Here is a 25,767-nt window from a genome sequence, read left to right on the forward strand (position 1 = left end):
CCCCCACACAGCTGCGATGGCTGGCTGGCAGCCCCCCCAGCGCCCCCAGGGGACCCCCCCAAGGGGAGCCAGGGCAGCCAGGCTGGGAAGCGGCAGCGGGGCCCCTCCTGGACGGAGGCCGAGCTGCGGGACCTGCTGGGGCTCTGGAGCGAGGAGGAGGTGCTCCAAGCAATGGGGAGCAAGAGGCAGAACGCGGATGCGTTCGCTCGGCTGGCCGATGGCCTGGATGCCCAGGGTCACCCTGCCCGCACTCCTGATCATGTGAGGAGTAAGGTGAAGGAGCTGCGGCAGGGTTACTCCCAGGCCCGGGATGCGGCCAGCCGATCTGGGGCCGCCCCCGTCACTTGCCCCTTTTACAGGGAGCTCAGGGACATCCTGGGCCCCCGACACACCTCCTCCCCTCCGGCCACCCTTGACACCTCGGCTGATGAGCCCCAGCAGGCCCTGCAGACGGAGTTCACCCCGGAGGAAGCCCCGCACCCCGGGGGCCCCCCCCCCGGAGGCCACTCCCGGGACATCGCGGCAGGAGGAGGAGGAGGAGGAGGGGCGGGGGCTCCTCCTTCGCAGAATCCGGGCTGCAGATCCTCCTCCTGCCATCCCAGAGAAGCAGCAGGGCCTCCGCCCCCCGGGGATCTCCGGACCGTGGGAACGGACCGACAGGTAGGTCCCCCCCTCTGGTGGACACCCCTGGGCTTGAGGGGCGGGGGTAAGAGATATGTGTCCAGGGCCCACCACATGCTCACATGGCCGTGGCCCCAAGGACACCAGGGCCATGGCCCTCACAGCACTGCATCCATCAGCCCCTGCCCCCGCCCCACCCCGCATGACAGTGCCATGCCCCATCCCTGGGCCAGGGGGGAGCGGAACCTCGAGGGGCCCCCGGGAGGAGGGGGTGGGACACCCCGCAGCAGCAGCATGTGATGGAGTGGGGGGAGTGCCAAAGGGAGACTCAGGCTACATATGAGCAACAAGAGCCGAATAGCTCCCAGGGGCAAAGGAGGATCCTGGGGCTACAGCTGGCAGGTGACACCTCTGCCCTGAACAAACAGGAGGGAGGAGCCGAGCTGGCTTGGACCTGGGGGGGCGAGGGCAGGGCCCACAGGTAGAGGCTAGGGGAAGGGAGAGCTGGAAGGCAGCCAGCCTGAGGAGGGGGAAAGCTGCATCCCAGAGGGGCACCCCTTGTGGTCTTCTCCCCAGGATGGGTTGGAAGGACTGTCTCTTCCGACAGCTGGTGCTGTCACTCCTGGCAGAAACTGGGCATCTGTGGCCTAAGAAACTTCTCCTGCTGTCAGACCCTGCGGGGTGAAGTGAGAGTCGCTCCCACCAGGGGACGGGGTGCAGGGCAGGCATCTCCCGGGGACGGGGATGAGGAACCTGCAGCACAGGGCTGGGGGGATAAAGGCCACGGCTCGGGGCCCACACTAACGCCTGTCTCCATTCTTCTTCCCCCCCTCCGCTCCTGTGTCCTGCACCTGCACCATCAGAAGGACCGGAAGAGAGCGCCGGCGAGGCGTCAGTCGTCCCAGAAAGCCCTCCGGGACCATCACTCCAGGCCAGCCCCTCGGCCGAGGACCGACCGGCCCCACGGTGGGCTAGATGGCGGACCCCGCACCACCAACCGCCGACAGCGATGGACCCCCAGCTGCTGGCCATCCACCGTCGGCAGCTGGAGGTCGCAGAGCAGCACCTCCAGCTGCAGGAGCGGGCGCTGGCCTGGTGCCAGGAGGCATGGGGGGCCTACATGGAGACATTTAACCGCTTGGTGGACTACCTGGCCCCCCATGCCGTGCCAGCCGCCACATCACCCGCCCTGCCTGCTCCTGCAGCCCCACCACCAGCTGCTCCACCTGTCGCCGTCCTGTCCGCCGTCGCCCCGCCACCCACCAGCAAGGGCCAGAGCGCCAAGGGACCCTGGAGCCACCTGACACTCGCCGGCCACCGTACCTTCCAGTCCAGCCCGCTCCCACCCAGCCACGGACCAGGCTGCGACCGCGGCGGGGCTCCCAGCCGCCAACGCCCGGTGCCGGGCTATACGGGCGAGGGGCCCGGGACGTGGCCCCCCCCCCCGTATATAGTTGGACCCTGTTCTTTTCTGCCCCCGGTTTGCCCCGTCCCCCCCATGTAAATAGTTCTCCCCTTTATCCTCCCTGGTTTTCTTTTGATTATTGAGGACTGTTATTTCTTTGTATTGTTTTATTTTTGTACATATTGCTTTTGTTCAACATGTTTGTACGTAGTTTTTGGTTTTTGGTTCAAATATTTATTTACAGTTCCAAAAAAAAGGTTCAGAAAGAAAAAAAAAAGTTTAAGTTCAGCCACAAGTGTGTGCTGTCATTTGTCCAGGACAAGTGGGAGAGGGGTGCGGTGGGGTGCTCCATGGGGCAGGTGTTGGGGCAGGAGTGTGGTGGAGGAAGGGGCAGGCAGTAGGGGGCCTGGGCAGAGTTCATCCCGCAGCCTGTTCATCAAAGTGGGCCCGCAGGGCCTCCCGGACCCGGGTCCCCACGGGGTCCACCTGCCGACTGGGGGCAGCAGGTGGCTGGACGTCTGCCCTGCTGGCCTCCGCAGCCCAGCCCTGGAAAAAGGTGTCCCCCTTGCTCTCTACCAAATTGTGCAGGGCGCAGCAGGCACCCACAATCTGGGGGATGTTGTTGGGGCCTGCATCCAGGCGGGTCAGGAGACATCTCCAGCGTCCTTTCAGGTGGCCAAATGAGCGCTCCACCACCTGGCGCGCATGGTTCAGGCGCTGGTTGAAGCGCTCCTGGCTAGCGGAGAGCTGGCCCGTGTAGGGGTGCATGAGCCACGGCCGGAGGGGGTAGGCCACATCTGCGATGACGCAGAAGGGCTTGGTGGTGTTCCCCAGAGGGATCTCCCACTGGGGGATGTAGGTCCCCGCCTCCAGCCGGTGGCACAGGCCCGAGTTCCGGAAAACCCGGGCGTCGTGGGTGCTGCCAGGCCAGCCCACATAAATGTCCTGGAAACATCCCCGGCTGTCCACCAAGGCCTGGAGGACGACAGAATGGTAGCCCTTTCGACTGAGGTATCGTCCTCCACTGTGATGCGGGGCGCGGATGGGGATGTGAGTCCCATCCAGAGCCGCGAAGCAGTTGGGGAAGCCCAGGGTGGCAAAGGCGGCGATGGTGGCATCTGGGTCCCCCAGCCTCACGAGCCTGTGCAGGAGCATGGCGTTGACGGCACGCACAACCTGCGGAGAAAGCACATGGGACAGCACCAATGAGGGGTGAGCAGGGTGTGCATGGCCCTGCCCTGCCCTGCCCTGGCCTCCCCTGCCCTGGCCCCCCTGCCCTGCCGTGCCCTGCCCTGCCCTGCCCTCCCCTGCCCTGGCCCCCCTGCCCTGCCGTGCCCTGCTCTGCCCTGCCCTGCCCTGCCCTGGCCCCCCTGCCCTGCCCTGCCCTGCCCTGCCCTGCCCTCCCCTGCTCTGGCCTCCCCTGCCCTGCCCTTCCCTTCCCCCGTGGGTTCGCTTACCTCCATGAAGACAGCCCCGACGGTGGCCTTGCCGACACCAAACTGCTGGGCCACGTATCGGTAGCTGTCTGGAGTGGCCAGCTTCCAGACAGTGATGCCAACCCATTTCTGCACTGTGAGGGCACGCCGCATGGCGGTGTCCTGGTGCCTGAGTGCGGGGGTGAGCCACTGGCACAGCTCCAGAAATGTCTGCCGGCTCATCCTGAAGTTCCTGAGCCAGCGGTCGTCGTCCCACTCCCCAAGCACCAGCCGCTCCCACCAGTCGGTGCTGGTGGGGTAGCTCCACAGCTGCCGGCGTGTGAGGTGGCGGGGGGGGCGGGGTGCTGCAGGGGTAGGGGTTGAACCCTGCTGCCCTGGGGGCATCTCCTCCCCTGGGGCAAGGAGGTGCTCATCTGCCTCCCGCATGGCACGGAGCAGGGCAAGCCCTGCTCCTGCCGGGAGGGCTGGGTGGACCTCTGGCTGCTGCTGCTGCTACTGCTGCTGCTGCTGCTGCTGCTGGGGGTCCATGACTGCGGCGCCCGGGGTCTGTGTGCCTATGGCTCCTCAGACCGCGTGCTGTGCAGGCTGAGTGTGTCTGGGAGGGGCCCTTTAAGGGAGCGGCTAGCTGTTGCCCCGGAAACGCTAGTCCGCCCGGTGACCCTGTCTGCAGCTGTGCCTGGCACCCTTATTTCGATGTGTGCTACTTGGGCATGTAGACGTTCCCTCGCTGTGCCTATTTCGATGTTGGGCTGCGCAACGTCGAAGTTGAACATCGACGTTGCCGGCCCTGGAGGACGTGTAGACGCTATTCATCGAAATAGCCTATTTCGATGTCGCTACTTCAAAATTAGCTACTTCGATGTAGCGTGCACGTGTAGACGTAGCCATTGTGTTATGTCTATACATCAGTGTAAGCCCAGGCTCAGACTTATGCTTAAGCCCAACCCCCCTTTCATGTACACACACATCTATCTGACTTAGGCCAGTAAGCCTGTAGTACTTAGGATGTAGGATACAGCCACCAGGGATAGGACTGTCACATGGCTGGACTTTTATATTGGGTCTGGAAACCATTTTAATGCCCAGTGTGGCTATTGGCCCCAGATATTGTGCTAAGGGTGCCATGTGAAGTGTCAAATGAAAGCTGATGATGCCTTGAGTCTGTTTTCTACTTGTATGTCTGTATGATGTATGTAAGGTTATAGGTTTTTAGCTCTGCAGCTGTGTGAGAAATGTTTCAGTGGTGAGGTTCACAATGGGAGGTGGGTCTCCACCCCAGCCAGGACAACAGACTGAGCAAAGGCCCAGGTGGCCAACACCTGTTTTGTGATGCTGGGGTTTTCCCACTGGGACTTCAACAAATGGAAGCTCAGCACAGTGACCCACCTGGTCAGGTGGTAAGCCAAAACCTATGGAAGAAAAATGGAATTTTCCCTCCACGTATGAAAAACTATACGATGGGCCCTGACAGGTACTTTCTTTATTCTTTAGTCCTCCTGAGTGAAGCCTGTTGGGACTGGAAGCTCATCCCTTGGAGGGATGAGGTGGATTCAGCAGTGTCCATCTTGAATCTTTTGTCTCGTGGTCTCTGAGGGTTCATGCCCCAGCGTGTGGACCCCAGTGGGCTGGAGCTACAATGCTGCAGTGACTGAATCTATGGAACCTGAAATGAACTTTCAGAGATTCACAAAAATCAGCAAATAACATCACTGGCCTGCATCAGTAGTTATGACTGATGCATGTAAAGTATTGCTTTAACTATTCCTCCATCAAACCCTGTGCTTTCTTTTGTATTCATATATCTTTAGATATCAGACCTAAAGAATTGGTGAGTGTGTTGTTTGGGTAAGATCCAAGTATATATTGACCGGGGTCTGGGCCTGGGCCCTTTGGGGTCTGGAAGAATCTGTGTGGTGTTTGGTGAAACAGGCTTAAGAGCCTCTAACCTTAAATTGGGGGTTGTTGGTTTGGGCTGGTACAGCAGCTGAGAAGTCTGTGAGTTTGCTTGTGTGGCTTCTGGCTGGCCAGTGGGGCTGGCAGAAGTGCTGTTGAGGCTGGTTGGATGTGCCTTAGTGAGTAGGAAATCCCAGCCTATGGCTGTAAGTGGCCGAGATTTTAACCAAAGGTACCCGGGGCTGATTTCTCTAGCTGTACCCAGAAATCCCATCCTATTACAAGGACCAAGCCTAAGTCCTACCAATACTTGGATACAAACTCCATCCTTTTTCACTGTGGATGCAGGTCAGGTCTTGATCCCACAGATCTGTGTTCTGAGAGTCTGTCAAACCTATTCCGCAAATCTGCGGTGTGACAAGCTAGATGTTTGACTTCAGTAAGAGCACCAGAAATGACCACAGGCACCAAGAAATAGTGGACATGCTGAGAGTATTGGGGGTTCGAGGGACCAATAACTGGAACAGGGGATGGATTAAGTGTCTCAAGAGTGCCTACGGGAAACCAGGAATATGAACTGCACCTCTAGGAACTCCCCGCCGTCCTCCTTATTTTTACAAGGACTTTGACAGGATGCTGGGTTCTGCTCTGAGCCCCAGTGGTTCACAACAGTCTCATCAGCTGGGATGGCAGCCTGCCGAAGCCTGTATCTAAAGTAGGGTAAGAGAGGAGCCAGCAGGTGGATCAAGCACGTAAAGTGACTCCGGTGCTTGCACAGGTCCCTGAGGATGCTTTGTTGGTGGAGCAGCTGCAGCATGTCCTAAGGCCGTACTTACAGAAGTTGTCTGCTGTGCTGTACCCTCCTGGCCCCCAGAGGAGCAGCCTATCACAGAACCAGTAGCACAAGCGCAAGAGGCAGATGGAGCCCGGGATGTGTTTGGCTCCATGTTTGTTAATATAGGAATGGGAGGGATTTCCATTTTATGACCCAATCAATATTTTGTTACATAGCTGTCTGTCAGCTAATAGCAGAATTCACCTCAGTATCTTGGGGTCACCCCGCTGCCATGTGGAATTCAAAATACAGACAGGGAAGCAAAAATGACAGGTAAAGTAGTCTTTAGAGTTAAATTTTTACAACAGACTTGCACATTCTTATAGCACTGTGGTGGGATGTTGATCATAAAAACCTTGCAGTGCTTTCCCTTTCGGGACACCATGCCACACAAATTGGTCTTATCAGAGCATAATGAGCCACCCGTAAACAGTAACATACTCTAACTTCAATAAATCATTTTGTTTCAGACCAGATTTCCACTTCTTCAGCATAAGAAAGTCTGACTTTTCTTTTCTACCTTTTACTTCTTGGGCAGATCAAAATAGTTTTAATACCCTATGCCAGATTGCAATTGGGTGTTCATTTCTGAGTGAACCCTGGGGACACTTTTTCAAAGAAATGGGCAGGAGGTTGAAACAAACCCCAGAGCTGGGGACTGTCAATGGATAGAGCCTTTTCAGCTCAGCCTCCAGATTCCAAATCCTTTGTGGGCTTTACACTTCTTTATTTCTCCATTACAGAAACGGGAGATACACGATTAAGTCCAGACAGTCCCAGTGTGATGTGAAGTTTGCTGCAGTTTTGAACGTACGAATGAACAAATGAGGAAAGAGCAGTCACAGTTCTTAATCTGCATTTTGATTTGAGAAAGGTGGATGCCATATAGTTAGAAAACTGAAAAGCAACTGTTTCATTATATTACTACCTATAATGTGTTACCTAGTCAGTCGCTACAAAGGATACATGAATTGCAATTCAGAATTAATCCTAATGTCTCGGATACACTCTGTGCAGACACTTTTCTGCATAACATTCATTTCTCATGAAAAATGTATGACATGTATTGTGAAAATAAATGAAGAGAAATAAAGCAAGACACTTCCATTTTCAACAAATGCCAGATGTCAGGCAGCATAATATTATTTCATTTCTGAATTGTCCTTTGGTCTTTCTGAGTGCAATATTTATATTTGAAAAACCCGTACCTGGGTTCTGCATACACCATAAAATGTGCTCTGGGCCTAACCCAGCTTATTTTAATATTGAAAAGTCTCACTGAAATCATGTAAATAATGCAAACAGGATTTGGCAGAGTGTCTTGGATAGCATTGGGAATCCAACTACCAGCTCACAGCCCTGACCACAGCCTACTACCAGTCAAGGCTCCAGATGTAGCACCTGCCCAACTGCCCAGCACAGCCCTCAACTCCTGCTGTGGCCCTGATCCCAGCCCAAGCTGCCAACTGTCCCTCTCTGAGGAGTGGGGTCGGGGGTGGACTAGGTGAAGTGGAAGCGCTGATAAAAAAAGGCCGGTTGCGTCTGGTCTATACCGTCTTTCTAGGTAATCACATCCACAACCAAAATCAACAAACATCGCTATGTTGGTGACTCATGGATCTGCTTCAGGTATGTCTCCTTCTGTCCAAACTGAAATCTCTTCCTGTCTTTCTGACATCTATGCATGATTGTCTGTCAGCTGAAGCTCCACGTGGCCAAAACAGAGTTTGTAATCTCCTTCTCCTTCCCTTCCCTGCTACCTCCTTTCTTCAGCATTGCGGACACTACCCGAATCCTTCCTGTCACTTAAATCCATAACCCGGGTATCATCTTCAACTCAAATCTCTCTCTTGAGTCCTAAGTTATTTTGAAATCTTGCTAATTGTTTCTGTATAGCATCTCTAGGATATGGCCTTTCTTTTTCATGGACACAGCAAAAATGCTTATCGAGGTTCTCATCATTTTGTGTTTCCGTTACTACTAAATCTTTTTATCTGGCCTTTACAAATGCAGTCTTGCCCCACTCATATCCATACAGAATGCTGCTTCAAAGATTATTTTCCTACCCAGACCCTTTGACCATGTCACCCATCTTGCTGCATCCCTCCACTTGCTCTCCTTCACTTTAGAATCCAACAGAAGACGCTTCTCTTTATTTTCAAGGCTCTTCACAGTTTACCACCCCCTGTTCCCCTTCTCATCTCTCATTTACTGTCAAGGTGGCAACCTCCACCTGTGATTGGCCCATATCTGCCTCCATTGTCCACTTCTAAAAGTTTCAAGCAAGTACCTTTGTGGGTTTCTTCCCATGTTGCCCCTCACACTTGCCTGAAACTTCCCCTAAACCTCTTCAGAGGTATTTTATTATCCTCCTTCAAAGCTCACCACAAAACTCCCCTTCTCCATGATGCCCTAAATTCCCATGCAGCAGCCTATCAAGGGGTATACATGCACTCAGGGCTGTGGCAGGGAAGTGCTTCTTCTGCTGCAACTGAGAAGAGGGGCCTCTTTCTCAGCCCTAGCCTAGGTGCTGCTGTTGGGAATAATCTTCCCTCCCCACCAAAACCCTAAGGCAGCCTGCACCCCAAAGCTCTCATCCTCAGCCCTGCCTCGTAGTCTGCACCTCTAGCTGGAGCCCTCACCCTCTCCTGCATGCCAGTCCTCTACCCTGACCCTGAATCCTTCATCACTGGCTTCACACCAAAACCCATACCCTACAACAGAGCCTACAACCCCCCACACCTTAACCCTCTGCCCCACCCTGCACCCCTTCATGAACTCCAGACTCCACCCCCACCACTCACCATCTCCATGGTGGTGCACACAACAAAATTAATTCTGACAAGCATGGAAAAACAAACTGAACCTTGATCATGCCTATAAAAAGTTTGACAAAGCTTAGGATGCTCGTGTGCTAAGAACATAGCCTGTCATGCAGAATCATACTGTCTCATTATTTCTTTGTGCTGCACTGTTTGTCTGAATCCATTTCTTGTCTTAGACACTGCCCCAGGAGCTTACAGTCTATCTTTTGTTCTGTGCTTGTAGAGCACTTAGCATAATGGGGTTCCCATGACTGCAGCTCCCTACAGTAACAAAAATAAATAATGAAGGATATGCTTGCCACATATGAAACCTCTCCAAGTTTCATGCCAGTGTTTTATTTCTCTTGTCCATGTGTCTAGCCTCTCTTGACAAATCTGAGGTGAATATTGTATACACCATAATATATCGTGCTATCAAACATTGTGAGCCCAATTATTTCCCTTGCCTATGTTCACTTTAGTTGATGTCTACTGCCTCTGAAACCCAAGAACAGAACATGGGCCTAAAGGGGACACACTCTGACTGGACTGTTGGACACCATTTTGTGTGTTATATGGAACAGGCACTGGGACTATTTTGTTGGTCAAGTGCACAGATGAGGTAGCCCACAGCAGTTTCATGATTCACTTGTTTGATGTTGGCTTTTCATTTCAGTAGCTAACATAGGGGAAGAAGCTCCTTCCCACCTTACCTCATTAACAATGTCACCCACTGTCCAACCTCAGACAAAAAAGTCTCAAGGCTTGATGGAGGGGGAATTGATTGTGGCTCCCTAATTCTCAGACACCCCAGTGCAAATTAAAGCTGCAAGAAACATAAGGTGCCTCAAGGTGCGTCTGACTGAAATTAGATGCCTGTGGCTAGCCCCTGTCCTCTGATTTGGACTTGTGGGTCTTGGGCTGTTTAATTGAAGTGTCGATTCCTGGGCTTGGACTGGAGCCTGTGAGATGGGTCCCATGTTCATGGAGTAATGATAGGCAGGTGGGATTAATTTTTTTTTATAATTTTGAGAGATATCATTAATGTTTATTTTAAAACTCTTTCTCAAATTAAAATGGTGTTGGACAGACAATTTGATAACAGCACACTGTCCTTACCACCTATCAAAATACACAAAGGAAACATCCTTAAATCAAACTCTAATATGCTCACAAGCAGTGTTTGTCTTACTTTGCCTCTTAAATTTTGATCAATGGACACAGGTTATTGTGTGTGTGTGTGTGCAGTGAAATCAAATTTTCTGTTAAAAATCGAATCTTCCAAGCCTAATGATGGGATATGCAGCTATGAAAAAACTACAACACTCAACTGAAATGCCACTGAGGCATATAACACATTTGTGGTGGTATCTGAGGCTTCCTAAGGCATTCTTTTTTTTTTACCATGAGCCCAGACATTTCTTTTATTATCTGCTATTGATTGTTAGCTAGATAGTCAACTATATCAACCAATTAGGGAAGTTAGCTCTGTTACTGAGATACATTTCACCTGTTTTCCTGTTTCTATGAAGGTTCAGGGTACAGTCCTAATTCTGCAACATTTCTACTATATCCGTTATTCAGAGGGTTAAGTACTTCAAAGTCACTCTTTTTCCCTTTGAAGTCACAAAAAACCAAGGATGTGCTACACTGCAGAGTTTTGTCAACAGAAGTTTCTGTTGGGGCATATTTCTCTACAGAACCTCTGTCGACAGACAGTGTCCACACACCCTGACCCCTCTGTTGCCAGAGCGGGCTGCGGTGACCCGGAAGCCAGGCTCACATAGAAGCTAAGCCCCTCCTGGGACAACAGCCCTGCTTGCCCTTAAAGGGCACACCTCAGGCTATGTTTCCAGGCTTCCTGTGAGGGAGTTTGACCTTTCCAGTGACCCATGCCTTGACAGCACCCCTGTAACAGCCTTAACACAGAGTCACAGGCGGTTCTCTTGGGTATTCTGATCTGTCTTCTCACCCAAATAAGCTTGCCTTTGTGACAGATGGTTCCTTATCTGAAAGATCATAACAATGTTCAGGTTACTTCCAGTCCCAAATGGACCGGTCACTTAGACCAGGTCAAGTTCACTTTAGATCTCACACTAAAGCTGTGCATGTGGCCAACTCTATAATGAACTATCTAAAGAATTTATATACAGGAACACAAATCACAGAATCATAGGGCTGGAAGGGACCTCAAGAGGTCATCAAGTCCAGACCCCTGCCTCAAGCAGGATCAATCCCAACTAAGTCATCCCAGCCCTGACTATGTCAAACACACACACACACACACACACACACACACACACACACACTGGAGTGCCAATCTTAAATTTCCAAACAGCAATATATGCTCATAGAATGAGGCTAGGTCTACACTAGACTGGAAAGTCAATTTCAGATATACAGTTCTAGCTACAGCAATTGTGTAGCTCAAATTGACAGAAATCGACTTACATGAATGTCTTCACTAAGAAACATCAACATGAACATTTCTCTTGTTGACCTCCCTCACTCCTTGAGATAGGGAGTCACACAGGGGTCGACTACTGACCCCATAGAGACTGATTTCATGCATCTTTACCAGATGTAAGAAATGGAATTCCAGAAGACTGATCCTAACCCAGTTGATCTTCCTGGAAGTGTAGACAAGCCCTTAGTAAACACTGTGAGTAGGGTTAACCCAGGCAAAGCGTAGGGGAGGTCTCTTGTTTCTTTTTTTTTTTTTTATATCTCACCCTCAGAGTCCAAGCAGCATAAGGATATAGCTCCTCCTTGTTAGGGCATTTCATTTCTTTCCACTTTGTACTTTGAGGTGAACTCATCAGATGGAAAGAATTCACTTGCACAATTCCTCTTCACTCGTGGGTTGAGGGGAGTGGGGTGAGGAATCAGCAAAGTCTTTTATCTTCTTTGATGTTACACAATACTGGATTTTGATGGGCAACATTATCTTTTGTTGGAGATCAGCACTTTACATAAATTAAAATCTCTCTCCTGTCTACTGATTTGCACAGTCACAGAAGCATATAATACAAATGCTTAAATATTCCTTACAATATGGAATACAGGTGTGAGATTATCACAGACAGCAATTTGCAAGCTCTCAATACGGGCTAAATACTAAGCATCACTACCTATTAAAGGTAAACACAATGCATAGCTGAGCCAACCTGATTCCATCTAAGTATTTGTCAGTGCTCCATTGGGGCATGGGGTTCCTGGCATGAGCTGGTCTGCCGGCAAGGCACTTTCCACCACAAACACTTAAGATGTGATGACTAATTCCTCATTATATGGCATAGAAGGTCTGAGTCACATTTTATATATAAAGTGTTTTTACAGTCTTATGTTGGCAATCATGGGAATGTCTCCTTACAGCTCTCACCCCCTATATTATTAAGCTAATCAATTGCTTCACAAGCTCCTCCTCAATTTGAGTCCTCTCCATAATTTTCCTAATAAGTGTTGTGTGCTGGGATAGGGTGGATACACCAGCATTGTGTGATTGAAGAAATTTTGTCTCATAATGATGCTTTCAAATGTCACCTATTTCTGAATCATACTGTGTGAAGAACAAGAAAAAGCTATTATTTTTATTCTTATTTCTTGTTTAAATGATTCCACCTTTCCTTTCCATAACATGCAAAGCTTTCGCTGTTAGATTCCTTTTATATCAGCTACAAAAATCTTGATAGGAGCTAGCTACAAGGCATGCATAAATGTCTATGGGATCACTGTGGCTAAAATCTCACACAATGCTTTCCTTTTCCTTGGGAATGGCTACTAAAGGCTCTCAGAAAGTGATATGGAGGTCTTGTTGTGGGATTTTGACACTGTCTTTTTTTGCCTTAGTACAAGGAAAATGGACATTTGAAAAACAGCTTGTTAATGGTGCCTTAAATTTACCCTTCCCTGCCCTGTGTTAAAGTTGCAAAAGCTAATGTTGATACAATCTTAAGTCTGAGAAATCAAACACTGAAAATTCACATTTGTCCTTTAGTGTTAACTGATCAATGTTGCACTTAAGTAATACTTTTTGTTGAGTGTAAATTATATAAAATTAGTTATAAAAAGAACATTATGTTAAATAGGGTCAAATTATGATGCAGGAGAAAGCTTACTTTTTAAAAAAAAATTCCTTCTCCTTGAATGCTGATGCATGTGAAGGATAATGCTTTTTCTGGACATTCCATCCATTCAGTTCACTAAAGTCTTTTAATGGTGGTTAGCTTTTGAAACCTAACCTTAACTGTCTTGCCTGAAAAGGTTAAACCATAGACAAATAGGTCCTACAGAATGTCCAGGAATGCTAGGGGAGCAGAATGTAAGCTGGCAGGAGGCCAGGACAGCCAATGGAAACAGAGTATGGCTTTTGAATGGGAAGCTGTGACCTTCCTGGTCCTGTCTTTGTGTGACCAGAGGGAAGCTGAACAGCCATGAACTAAGCCAGGAAACAAGGCATGAAGAACCCAGTGACATCTATGCTTAGGGAAAGACTAAATCTTGGAACAAGTGTTTAGTTAGATGTGATCAGTTTTTTTTTTCTTGAGGGGGGGAGGTTGTTGGACTTCTCTGAGCTGAGCACATATAACTACCCTCCTTACACTGTATCTTTCCAAACTGAATCACAGGGAAGCAACTCTCTGTGGTTTTTAATCCTTTTTTTCTTTTAGTTGCTCTGTTGACACCTAGCAACCGAGTAATGTTTCACCAAGTATGTTTCCTTTGTTTTGTTAATAACAACACTTTTTAAGACCATAATCTGATCCCTGTGTCCTAGAAGGCAGGAAGTTTGGTGTGCATATGCCTAAGCCTGCAAGATATTTCTGGGAGAATTTAGTTTTCCAAGCGCTCCCCAAAGGGAGGGTTAAAGACCTTGACAGTATCCCACAGGAAGGAATTCCCAAATGCGCATTCCTGGATTCTCAAGGGGGTTTTGCATTTGGGTTGTGGCAGCAATATCAAACCAATGCCAAGAAATCTGTAACTTTGGGGAGATTTTAAACAGATGCTTTTAGTAGCAAGATATTTTAAAATCTCTTGTGCCCCCTCTCACCCACCTTCTGTGCTCAATGTGCCAGAGTGGGAACAGCCTTGATAGCTTGATTATTTTTTTTTTTTTGAAAACTGACTTCTTACTAATGCCCTTTAAATTCATACCTCTAAATCAGATTGGAGAAAGGGGGCTGAGTGTTCCCATATAGGTAACCACCGGGCCTTAACGATACAGGGATATTAGTTCTTTGCGTTTGTTTTCCCTACTTTTAAAGTTAAGATGGGAAAGCAAAGACCAGATGAAATCCAGAGCTCTTTGCCTTGGCATATTTTACACAGTGCACTGATTATCCAACACAGGCAAAGGGAGCTGCTCAGTTGGGTCCCTGTGATGGTATGGACTCCCCTTGGTAGCAACAGAACTGGACACAAGGTTCATCTGCATAAGATTTTGTTGCAAGATATAGGCTGCCATTCGTAAACTGTTTGCACTCCACAATGAATCATTTAACTATTTTATCTCCTGCCCTTTAGCAGAGGGGTTATTGAAAATATATTGAAGTTATCTGGAATCTTTACATTCATATCGATGGACTTCAGGTCAGGCACACAGTCAAATGCTGCTAATTTTCTTGGTCATGTCTACACTACAGCAATCTTTCAAAAAATGATCTTCCAGAAGATCTTCTTTCGAATGAGTACATCCACACACAAAGAAGCGGATTGAACAATCAGTCTTCTCCTTTGATAGAGAGCATCCACACACCCCCACTCTTTCAAAAGAATGGGCCAGAGATTGCAAAATCCAGCACCATGAGGACTGCCCTTTCAAAGAAGGGGCCCATGGAGCATCTACACATGCTTTTTTCCTTTTTTAAAGAAGCTTTCAAAAGGAGGTGCTCTTCCTGATCCAGGAGCAGAAGAGAGCTTCTGGAAGAAAAGCCACATTCTTTCAATTTCGAATCAAAAGAACGCATTTTGTGTGTGGATGCTCCACAGGTTCTTTCAAAAAAGGGCCTGATTTTGTGAAAGAAATTGCTAGTGTAGACACAGCCCTTGTGAATTCCTTTACAATTCTGGATGGGCTGGAAGATTGTTTTAAGTGCTTATTATACTGCTTTAAGCTGATAAAAAGGCAAGGTTATTAAAAAGAAGATACTGTTTTTTTTTAAAGAAGAGGAAGCCATCTAAAATTGTTGTGAGAAATTGTTGTTTCCTTGATAGAAATAAAAGCAAAGTCCTGAGTAATGAGGTGTATTCTGTCCTGCAAACCATTTCTTCAGATAACATGCTTTAAGTTCACTTAGTGGTACAGCTGGTAATTGCTTTGCTTGTTTCTAAGGCAACCTTTCTAAAAGGTTTCATATATATAAATACGATTTCATATATTAAATAAGCTTTAGAAGCAAAAACAAATATGCAATATTAAGAGAGAAAACAATGCATGAAAATCAAATGTAAAATTAATTTCCCGTGAAGATGGCAGCAACTTCAAAAAACATATGTATGCGACATCGGGGCGAATGTGTGGCTTCAAGTGGTAATAAGCTTTGATGTGAAAATTGATTTGCTGTGTAGGGTGAACACTGAATTAAGATGAAACAAGCAGTGTATATCCTCTTGAGCAAAGGCCTGAGATTAGAAAGAGTGACTAGAACAAGCATCTCTTCTGAGCACAGGACTTTCTTTTTTCAAATTATTAATCATTAAAAAAAACTTCTGCCTTCTCTTCTTACTCTTCCCTGACTTGTGTTCAAAGAAGTTGAAGTGGTACTTATATGGTGTGCTAAGTGACTTGTGAAATGAATGGTTCAGAAGATAAAATCTCCATGTAAATACATTCCAGCAGTCTTTGCATCAGCTTGAACCTATACTGGGGAAGGCATAGCTCAGTGATTTGATCATTGCTAGCCTGCTGAGCCCAGAATTGTGAGTTCAGCCCTTGAGGGGGCCGTTTAGGGTTCTGCGGCCAATGAATTTTTTTTTTTTTTAAAAAGTGGGGGCGTGCAGAGAGGGTGCTTGGTCCTGCCAAGAGAGCAGGGAACTGGACTTGATGACCTCTGAAGGTCCCTTCCCATTCTATGAGATGTGTATTTCCATATATTTAGGTGTTTAGCCTCCAGAATTTGCCCAATCTATTGAAAATATTGCAGCCCTATTACCTTTTTTCTTACGCTGACTCAATCAGATGGCTGATATGCATGAATTGGCCCTAAGAGCAGCATGAAGTAATGCAGAACATGACACAGACTTTCTCATGTTCACTTTTCCCCTTTTCTGTTGCTACATTCCCTGCCAACGTTTTATCTACAAATCAAATGCAGCCATGAACACCTGGAGCCAAACATTAAGCTGCACCGAGGCATATATCTTTGAGCGGCTCACTCCAGATGATGCTTGCCCCATCACCCTTTGACATCTGCCTAGCACACCTACGTGGTATAAAATGGCTTGGGTGGCTCTTATGTGACCGTCCCTTCTCTGCAAACATTACAGGCGGCACGGATGTGAGGCAGAGGTATAGCTGGATCCCAGTGCTTCCCAACTGCCAGCCTTGAGGAAGAGCAACAGTTTCTCTTGAACTGGGAACAGACCAGAACACAACAGTACAGTAGGGGAAGGAACTTCTCCCATGCAGCTCAGGATCCCTTGCATTTAGGAACCCTGTCTGAACTTGTGCTCGCTTGAAGTGGCAGAGATCGACCGGATACTTTCAAGCTTAGGCCCCTCTAATTCTTCCAATGACTCAGGCTGAACCTCTCCCATCTGGGATTCACTGGTCTGGCAACATCTGTGGTCCGGGAGGAAAACAGGCATTGCTGGACCAGATAGCAACCTCTGTGGCTGGGACTAGCATCTGGGGGCTCAGCCAGTCCAGTAGCAGAGCAAGCCAGAGAGTTTAATAAAGTCCCACCTGTTCAGCTGTCACAGGACACAAGGTGGCCTTTATGGGGAGCTAGGGCTCAGTGTAACCATTTCTTGCTTACGCAGGCCCATCTGAGGGGAGCTGACTGCGCCAGTGACAAACACCTGGGACTAACAAAGGGTACCCAAAAGAGACAGGAAGCTTCACTGTAGAGGCGGCCCCAGGAAAGGTTTGAGCAGGGAGCTTAGAGGATGAGCTTTCCAGGGAATCTACTGGAATGGGGACCTGTAAGAGCTGCTCCTGTGAGGGGAAATCTCCTATGTAGAGCAATGCAAGCATACAAGAGAGCTGGAAATCCAGTATGGCAAGCACTATCTGCTGTCCCCGGCAAAGAATTTCAGGGGATGGACTTCCTTGCACCCCAACCCCAGAGAAAGATCTTTACTGTGGTAGAGGGAAGAGGTCCTGAGGTGAAAACAAAATCAAGAGAATCCCTGTGGAAGAACCCAAATAGAGGTGAGCACTGGAGTTAGATGGGGGGACAAATAGTCAAAGAATCATAGAACACTAGAACTGGAAGGGACTTCAAGAGGTCATCGAGTCCAGTCTCCTGCCCTCACGGCAGGACCAAGCATCATCGATATCATCGCTGTTAGATATTTATCTAACCTGTTCTTACATATCTCCAGTGATGGAGATTCTACAACCATCATTCTACCACCATTTACCAACCAGAATGACTGAGCCTTGTAGGCAAGCTGTGGGAATGAAAGTTTTGTTCATGTCCTGTGTTGGCTTTTCTGTTAGTAGATGAGACCCTGCAAAAGTGGCCACTCTTTAGCATGTACTGGTCTATCTGGACTTGTGCTATTCTGGGTGACAGAAAAATCAAATAAGCATTCCCCTGCAATGGCACACCTGCCTGCAAGACAGCCTGCTTGTCTCGTCTAGAATGACGACATCAACTCAACCTACATCCAACTTCACTCTGTGACTAAAGCAACATCCAGAGCTGGGGGACAGCCACAGCCAGGCTGCAGGTATCTAGACACAGCAGGAGTCCCAGCCAATCGAGTGGTCATCAGAATGGATGTGAGATAGTGTTGCATGAGTCCACAGTCCAAACTCACACCCTACCCATGCACTGGTGATGGCTGTTTTGACTCTGACTTGATTTACAATGTATTAACTGCTTGTCTCTGCTGAAAATAGTGTACTGGTATTTCTCGGTAGCATGTTTCCATTGGGACAAAAGATCTTGAGTCTCCATGGGCTTTCAGATTGTGTAGTTAGTCCCATGCAAAGCCCTATCAAATTTGTTTCATTCCCACTGTGCACAGGTGTGAGTGACTACAGGAGCTGCAGGGCAGTGGAGAATGGGGCCCTAGATGTGTAGACCACACTAATATTCCATATCTACCAGACTGATGCTGAGTGGTAAAAATGTAGGATGTTTATTTTGCTGGCCTTTCTTTGGCCTAAGCACCCCGTCATTCTTGTTGTCTAACAACAACAATTACAAAATGCAAATATACATAATGAATCATTCTGCTAGGTCACATTCTTCATTTAAAATGTAATTTATTCATATAAAATTGTGCACTTTACAACTGACTCAGAAACTAGAGATAGTGGAACAGATTCTGAGCTCAGTTACACATAATTACTTGGCTGTCCACAGAGTTCCTGCAGTTTAGACCCAACTAACCTACTGTGTCAGAATAATAGACCATGCATAACTCCAGCCTGACGTACCTCTCTGACCTTGTAGCCAATCACATCCACAATCCCATTCCAGCAACGACACCAGCACTGATCTCTGGTTCATTTCATTCTCCCACTCTCTGTGCCCCCCAAGCCTTCCCACATGGGTTTGCTGAAGTGTTTAAGGAGCTCTTTTTAATTGACATAGGGATCTGTCATGGAAATGAATGACTGTTGCTGAGCTTCAGCTGCCTCTCAGATTTGGCATGTGGGTAGGTGACCCTCCCCATCTCATTGTTGTGGATAGGTAGGGGAGGGGTGTGTGGCCGAGGCTGGAATTTTCAAAGAAGCCAAAGGGACTTAGACACCAAAATCCCATTCAAGTTCCATGGGAGTTCGGTGCTTAACTCCCGAGGCTCCTTCAAAATGGCTAGTGCCTGACTGGCACATTAAAAACCAAAACCACACAGTGTAACCCTTTTTCCAGGTGGTGCTGACAGCGAAAAAGCAGATTTTATTGACCCAGGGGAAGCTCCCCAGCATGCTCCACAGAGTTGTTCTCTCCCAAATGTCCTGGCCTCACATCCTTTTCTGACAGCTGTCAGTGACTGGTGCATCTAGCTACTTCCCTCCGTTCCAGCTTCCCACGCACAGTTTGTTTGTACTGGGCTGAGAAGTCCAAGGATGCCACAAGTCAGTAGCCGTCTGGGCTGCTGAGTTATATCAAGAAACCACTTGTAAACTCAAGTTTCAGAATGCTTTCTGCTAATGTGGGTTAAAACTTTATCAGCCAGGCAAATCCATTTTAAAACATTAGAATTTGCTCTTACTAAATTAGGAGCATGATCATGCAGTGTTTATTTGTGAAAAACTCAAGCAGTGTGGATAGAGAGACCATATTTCCCTAGGCCAAATACAGGACACCCTGAGGGAGGTGGCTCCCCTGCTGTGACTGTCAAGCAAGTGCAGTTTCTTGGCTGCTCCATGCCTCTGGGCACCACGAATCGTGCTGCTGCCCCACAGGTGATCTCCCTGACTGCTTCATGCCTCGGGGATCCAGGAACAGGGCTGCCATCCTGTGTGGGATCTCCCTGGCTGCCCCACACCTCAGAGCACTGGGAACGGGACCACTGCCCCACTGGCGACCTCCCCAGCTACCACACGCCTTGGGGAGCCAGGAATGGAGCAGCAGCCATGCTGGTGCAGCTCCCAGCTTCCCCAAGCCACAGGGAGCTGGTAAGGAGGTGGCAGCCAGGCCTGTGCTCCTGCTGGCTTCCTCTTCCGCCTGTACATGTGACCACTGAGTATGTGCTCTCTATGTGCTCTCAGGCTAGAAGCTGCACCTGCACTGGGTGGGGTGGGGGGCGGGAAGGGAAGCTCAGCAGGGGGTCTTAAAACGTGGCAATTAGACCTTTGTTAGAATAAATTGGGATGCTTCCCTGGCCCCTTAAATACTAGGCTTTTCTGGCCAAAACAGGATGGATGTTCACCCTAAGTATGGGGAGATGTGCATGCACAGGAACTGCAGGTCTGGGTTCTTATCTAGCCGTTCGTTTACACCTAGATCTTCCTGTTATTCAAACAGGTAAAAGTATTCAAGAGACTAGATTCACACAAAAATGTTTCTGTCATCAAGGACATTGTGGCATTATCTGGATATGGGACTGAATTTCGGTTTTGACACTTGGATTCAGATTGTAAACTCCCTGAGAGAGCTCCTCGGCCTACTCAGTAAAGCTGGCCAAGCAAAGGAAGCGTATTTTATGAAAAATGTTTAAAATATTTCATTTCTCTATAGAAAAATCCTTCAGTGTTAATATTTTATTTTCACCTCCCTTTTTATTTTCTCTCTCCATTTCAGCAGCACAATGGCGAAAGGAGGAAAATGGAGAGGGTCAGGAGAAGAAACCCAAAAAATGGGGAGAGAAATTACATTTCCAGTTCTTTTGCTAAAAAAAAAAAAAAAACCTGAAAAGTTACTCATGGAAATTTGTTTGTGAAAAGAGGGCATTTTATATCAAAAATATTTTTAAAGAAAAATTTTACCACTTCTTATAATCAATGTAAGCTGATTCATTGTCTTCGATGGGCTTACAGCACTGATAATCTGGAATCCCAAATGTCAGGATGTACATTCTGAGCGTTTGGTTCAGCCTATTGAAAATGAGTCAGCTGAAAAATCCATATGACCGCCTCATGAAATTTGGAGTCTTTAAGGGAGTGAGAGGAAGGCCTGGCAGTGCAGGGGCTAAACAAGGCCTGTTTGTCTAGTTAGCCTTGTCCTGTTTCACCTGCAGCCAGTGACAGGCCTGGAGGGAGGATAAAGGAGAGAAGCTAGCTCAGTTCAGGGCTGACCAGCAAGGAGGCAGGAGCTGACTCTGACACTCGCAAGGCCTGTGCCAGAGCTTTCCCCTGTGTCGGTAGCTCCAAACCCACATGTGACACAGCCTCCAAACCTACCCCCAGGCAACCCAGGGAAGAATCCCAGGGACCTCCACCCCCAAGGAGGGGAAACTAGACTCTCAGGGCCACGCTCCAAATCAAAGCTATGGACTCTAGTGAGCAGGCTGAAGCCCTACACCTCAGTCCCCTAGGTAACATGGGGGCCTAGTCACTAGGCCACCCTGCTGCTAGTGGGACCTGCCTGTAGGGTCTCAATACTGTGATTCTCAATCCTGGTTTGGCCTGGGCTCATTTAGTATCAATGTAGTTTTACTTCTGTCCATATTTCAGTTCTCTGGTGCTTAGCAGCTACATACATAAAAACTAAGCAGATTATGACTTCAACTATTAAAAAGGAGATAGCTCTGAAACATATTTAATCTTATAGTCTTATGAGTTTGAGGGAACTCTCCCTAGAAAACACTACAGAGTTCCACTTCACATTTGCACCATATAGACCACGGGTAATTATTAGAATTATTTTGTGTAATATAAAAGTACTCAAAATAAGATTTGTTATATATTAATTACATTCATTTCAGTGAGGTGCAGGTTAATATTACTCTTTGGTGTTTTTAGATGCAATGACTGAGCTGTGGTCATTTCACTTTCATACACAACATTACATTCAACAATTTCCCAGTAAAACAACATACAGCAAGCGAGTGATTTCATTCTGGGGCATCTTTGGATTGTAATTCTTCAAGCTGGGAACTACTCTAACCAAGTTCAACTCTCATCTAGTGCAATGATCAGCAAACTGTATCAGCCAGTGGCACGCTTTAGCACTCATTACAATTTCGTGGCACATCCATTGTACATAACCCAATCCCCTCTCCCCCTGCAGAGAAAGAATCCCCCAGACCTCCTGCCCCTCCCCTCTAACTCAATGTTCTTCCACTTCTCCAGAGCCAGGCACCTCCAGCCTCGGCTCTAACCCACTCCCCCTCCCCTACTCCAGAACCTGGCAGCCCAGCTCTCCACTATAACCCAATCCCCCATTCCTCCTCCAGAACCCAGAACCCCAGGTTCCCACTATAACTCAATCCCCCACTCCTCCCTAAGAGCCAGGCACCTCCAGCCCCTCTTCCACTCTAACTCAATGCAGCAACTCACCAGAGCCACTGCTGCCCCACAGCCATTGCTGCCCCCACAGCCATTGCTGCTCCCTACCATCACCTCTAATCTTACAGACTTCTTCCACCAAGCGATGGGGCACATGCGCAGAGTGAGGGACAGCACTCCTTGTTCACAGCTCTGAGGCACACCAAGTGCCGCTTTGCGGCACACCAGTGTTCCATGGCGCACCAGTCGCAAAGCAGTGGTCTAGTCCCGAGCACCTAGGAAATGCTTCATTCCAATAAATAGAAGTCAGGCATACTTGCATCATTACTTTCCACTAATATATCGTCTCTTGAAGTCAGCTACTTAGACCTTAACATGCAGAAGTAGGCAACAGAACTCTAATGCTGCTTGATGAATAAGGAAATTGCATGATCAAATACTTTGCATCTTCATCAGTAAAGATCCTCTTAATTATGTCAGATGGACTTACACATTGAAAATAAACCTTTCAGAACTGATGACATTCTTTAACAAACCTCTTAACTGCAATGAATGATACCCAAACACCTAATGTATACAGGATCCTAAATATATGTACACATGCCTATTGTGCAAGAAACCTGAACTTCTTTTTTAGTGCTAATGTGACAGACCAGAGAAACCGCTGTCCAGCACACCAGACTTCTGTTTATTGGAATGAAGCATTTCCAGGGTGCTTGGTTCACCTTTATGTTCTACCAGATAATTCAATAATTACCACTGGCCTATATGATGTAAATGTTAAGAAACCCTCAGTGTTTAGACAGCTAGCACAGTGTCAAATGTCGGTTAGACCATATCAGCATGACCGACCTCTGGTGCATAGCTCAGGCACTCAACTTGTAATCTCAGCTAAAGAAAATGGGGAAGTGTCTCAGAAGAGACAAGAAAAAGGGAAGTGGGAGCCCTCTTTGACCATATGCAACTAACACAGAGCCTGGAGGAGCAGGAGTGGTTACTAACACATGACTTACAGAATATGATAATCAAGGTAAGGCTGGTGAGCCCTCTCCATTCCACATCCCAAATAAGGGACCAAGTGAAATGTGCTGTAAAATGATTGGTGTACAGACATACATCACCCCAGGAAGCAGTGATGTCAGAAAACCTATAAGGGAGCATAACAGCAAACCCAGAGGGAGGACTCCTGATGGCCTGGAGAAGCCGAGTGTTGCTTGCGCCGAGGACTGATCAGCCTATGCCCCTCCCCCTGCCTGCTCATGAGTTAGAGTAGTGTGCGCATACCTATCGGTACCGCGAAGAAACCTGTATAAGTATAGCTCTAGCAACATAATGCAACAGTCTGTTGTTTTAATTCCATACCTGCTAAACTGCGTAAGTAAAAAGTATTGCTTGTATTAATTAGTCTACATCTTGTTATTTGTTCGTTACCCATATCCATTCTTTTCCCCAGTACCCTGACGAGTGGTCAGAGGGAAAGGTACCCTTAACTGTGTCTCGTGGTGTGTTTATGTCTTAGTTCATGAGCCTGTAAGGGCCACGTGTAAGGCCGAGGCAAAGACGCCCCAGGACCCCCGAAAGGGCTCCAGCCCAATGACTGGGAAGTTCTGAAAGCAAGCTGCTTCAGCTGGGAAACATGTCCCGCTGAACCTCCGTGTTCTACAGAACAGAGAGTTGTGTATTTGTTCGTCAGTACTGACAGGTGGGCTGCGGGCAGACCTGCTACCGGAGCCCCTTTTCAGTTAATCCCATTTTAGTTAACCCCATTTCAGTTAACCCCCTTATTCCAACCAAACCCAGTGAGAGAGCACTAGACAAACCTAGGGATCTGTGTGCGTGACAGTAAAACCCTAGAAACTGCACATGGCACACAGCTCCACTACACCTATAACCAAAGCCAGGCCTGGAGAGGGGAGAAAAGAAGAGAGCCTGGCTCAGGCGGGGGCTGAGCGGTGAGGAGGCAGGTGCTACAACCAGCAAGCCCCAGTTCAGTCACTTGAGGCAAGTAAGGGCTCCCCTGCCAAGGGGAGGCTGAAAATAAGTGGGTCTTGTCTCCCTTCCAGACTAGAGAGCCCATGTCCCCTGTTTAGGGGCTGATCTACATAGGGCCCAGGGCTGGGATCTAGTAGAGAGGAAGGACATGAGACTCCCTACCACCAGCTCCAGTCTTACAGACTGAAAGAGCAGTGATCCAGGCATTTGGCTGCCCAGATGCGGATGATCCTATCACTGCTTATATTTCCATTTTGTTAATCTTAATTAAAAAGACCCAAAGTTTTCTTGATCGTTCCATGCTTTGAGCCAGAGGGTTATTCTATACCAGCAGTTGCAATTAACTTCCTATGACTGTTACTCTCTCCAAATTATTTTTGTTAGAATATTTAACTGTAAAAAAAATTAGAGTTGTGTGGTTGTTTTCTTGACTCCAAAGGAAGCAAATAGTAGTTTAGTAGCCATTTATCATCATAATTAAATGTGATTTTCCATTACTGAAACAGTCAAGAGAATTCCTTCTTTGTCACACTTAGTGATACGTGGCTGAGAAATCTCCACTATCATTTTGCCCTGTTTACTGTGAAGTCCAATTAAATCTATGAAAATTAAGTCTAACCTTTGCCCCAGGAAGTGAACACAGCCACTTTCACTTATATCCTCTCTTTCTTATAGGCTATGACATTATCTGTTTCTATTAACATCTGTGTATTTTATATGTGATTACATACTCCCTCTCCATGCCAACTGTTTTACGTTGGAACCAGAAAACTGTTGACCAGGAGGTGGAAGCTTATGAATGAGGGACATAAAACTTTCAAATGAGATTACAAAACCCATTCCTTCAGGAGGTAAGAATGACCCCAGTCTCACCACAATCAGAACTAAATGCAAAACATTGCATCTCTTTGACTTTGCTTTCCTTCAATAAGCTCTTCACATGCATATCTCTTAGAACTAGAAGGGATCTTGAGATGTCATCAAGTCCAGTCCCCCATATTCACAGCAGGACCTATCACCATCCTTGACAGTTTTTTTTTTTTGACCTAATCTTCCCCAGACCTTTGAAAGGCCCCCTCAGGAATTAAACTGGGTTTACAAAGCCAATGCTCTAACCACTGAGCTATCCCTCCTGTTAAGTTATTTGCATGCACAAAGAGAAAACGTAAACTATCAAGTGGTTAAGCTATTTCTCATAGTCTTGGGAGAAAGAGATATCAAATTAGAAAAAGTAAAAAACTTGGGTGAAGTGTTCGAAGACAACAGTGACTGTCCCTTTTTTTTTATTGGGGTCCTGTCAACGATTGTCCTTCCAGGTCTGGGCTGCACTCAGGCCCATACCTTTAGCCACAGCAGCAAACATGCTCAGGCCTCAGCATCTTTGTGTGTGTGTTTTCAACCTGCACGTGTTCAGCCTGTTTTCACAGAGCCAGTCAGATGTTCTGCAGCCTACCTCTATGCTCTGGAGTTACATTCCACCCCTCCCATGTGAGGGTGTCTGGGAGTGATTTCCTCCCAGTCCTCCAGTCCCCCTTTCTGCTGATTGCCTTATGACTCCTGGTTTCAGAGATGTTCCTTCCATGTTGTGGCTGCCCCAGGAATGCGCTCTTACAGATGATACCTTTTGGTTTCTTATATTCATTTTCATTTCATGTAGAGACAGGCTTGGTCCTATAAGCTTCTGATGCAGTCTGCTTTGAATCCAAGTGACT

The sequence above is a fragment of the Carettochelys insculpta genome, chromosome 2, assembly GCF_033958435.1.
Source record: "Carettochelys insculpta isolate YL-2023 chromosome 2, ASM3395843v1, whole genome shotgun sequence".
NCBI lineage: Eukaryota > Metazoa > Chordata > Testudines > Carettochelyidae > Carettochelys > Carettochelys insculpta.